The sequence below is a fragment of the Eucyclogobius newberryi genome, unplaced genomic scaffold (genome assembly GCF_026437365.1).
Source record: "Eucyclogobius newberryi isolate DKJ021-1_F unplaced genomic scaffold, fEucNew1.0.hap1 SCAF_8, whole genome shotgun sequence".
In the NCBI taxonomy this organism is placed as follows: Eukaryota; Metazoa; Chordata; class Actinopteri; order Gobiiformes; family Gobiidae; genus Eucyclogobius; species Eucyclogobius newberryi.
This window is the reverse complement of record NW_027316500.1, coordinates 5,222,542-5,224,143: the sequence shown is the minus strand read 5'-3', so window position 1 is coordinate 5,224,143 and position 1,602 is coordinate 5,222,542. Positions and strand designations below refer to the sequence as shown.

General features: G+C 41.7%; 1 long non-coding RNA gene across 1 annotated transcript; it reads left to right on the top strand.

Moving 5' to 3' along the window:
• The first annotated feature begins 676 nt into the window (after positions 1-676).
• On the top strand, positions 677-1,181 carry LOC140350850 (uncharacterized). The gene is made up of 3 exons (XR_011925331.1): positions 677-817; positions 938-1,045; positions 1,151-1,181. It is a non-coding gene; the product is annotated as an uncharacterized lncRNA (long non-coding RNA).
• Positions 1,182-1,602: the final 421 nt, after the last annotated feature.

Genomic DNA, 1,602 nt, shown 5'->3' with positions numbered 1-1,602 from the left:
CCTAACCTTAACCTGGCGCGGTCTAAAATGGCTTTAAAACGCGGTCAAATAGCGGCGCAGTTTCAGGAGCCGCGGCGCGCAGCCGGCACAAAAATGCCTATTGTCAAAGCCCGTTCCTAGTTCCTGGTTTTATATATATATATATATATATATATATATATATATATATACATATACATATACATATACATATACATATACATATATATATATATATATATATATATATATATATACATATATATATATATATATATACATATATATATATACTCCTACTACAAAGAATCTAATGTATTTTTTTAACATCTCAGAAACAAAGTGACATTTCTTTCTCCTTCCAGGCGAATGTTAATCCCCTGAATCACTGGGGCACATTGTAAGTACTAAAGACATATCTTCTCACCAAAGTGCTGATGTCCCATTGCAGACTGAACTAATTAATGTATTTTTATTCTTAACTGCTGCAGCAACAGGCCAGAGCTGCACACGGGTGCAGCACCCTCCACCTCTGCTACTAACAAGGCAGCTTCAAGGTAAATAAAAAAACAGCCCAAAAATACTTTGACTAAGGCTGCACAATACATTACAAAGTGAATATTCTGATGAGTCAGTGTTCAGCCCTAACAGAAGTCCCCTTCACATCATTCTAACCTAATCTTGTGTTTGTAGGAAGCTGGATGAAACGGAGGGCAAACCATACACTAAAAAGCCTCTTAATGCTTTCATGTTGTTCAAGGCTGAGCAGAGACAGAATGTGGCTGATGAGCTCCAAATCACAAACTCTGCTAAAGTCAACGTGGAGCTCGGCAAGAGGGTGAGTGGGACTGACTAAATACTAGAGCAGGACTAACTCGGGTCATTCACCGGGAGGAAGACAGAGGCTCACATGGTAGAGTGCTTCACTATAGTAAACATGTGTCTGCTTTATCTCCAGTGGAAGATGATGTCGGAGCAGGAGAAGAAGCCATACTTTGACCAGGCTCACAGAGAGAAAAAGGCTCACGAGTTAAAGTACCCGGGATGGTCCTACAAAGACAGCTATGTAAGTACTTCAAATACACCTACACACCACCTATTCTTTTAAAGATGCTGTGTTTGTACACATACTTTTAAAAACAAATTATGAATTTAATCTTTGTCATTTTAGGGCAAAAAGCCCAAGAGGACGAGAGCTGACAAGATTCAAGTTCCTCTAAACCACCACCACCATGTTGCCTCTCCTGTGGCACCTGCCAATCAAAGGCCTGGGATGATGTGGAATGCAACTGCTCCCATGAGTTTCTCTAACCAGACCCTGAACAACCAGGCTCATTCTTACCACACGTCTCACAGCCAGAACAACCAGAACAACCATCCAGGCTCATTCTTACCCCATTGGTGGCTGTCTGGGTGACTCTTGTCATTCCTCCCATCTCGAGAGGAGGCGCAGTTGTTGAACTCATTCACTCCTGTGCCCGGACCATTGCCTAGACTTGTCAACAAACTCAGTCGTAAAGTGGTAATATGGATCCAGGATCCGCGGAGGACTGTAATTAGTGGAGCGGTTAAACTGATGAATTGTGCACTTTTTTGAAAGAAGCATGAGACTTTCAGGACAGG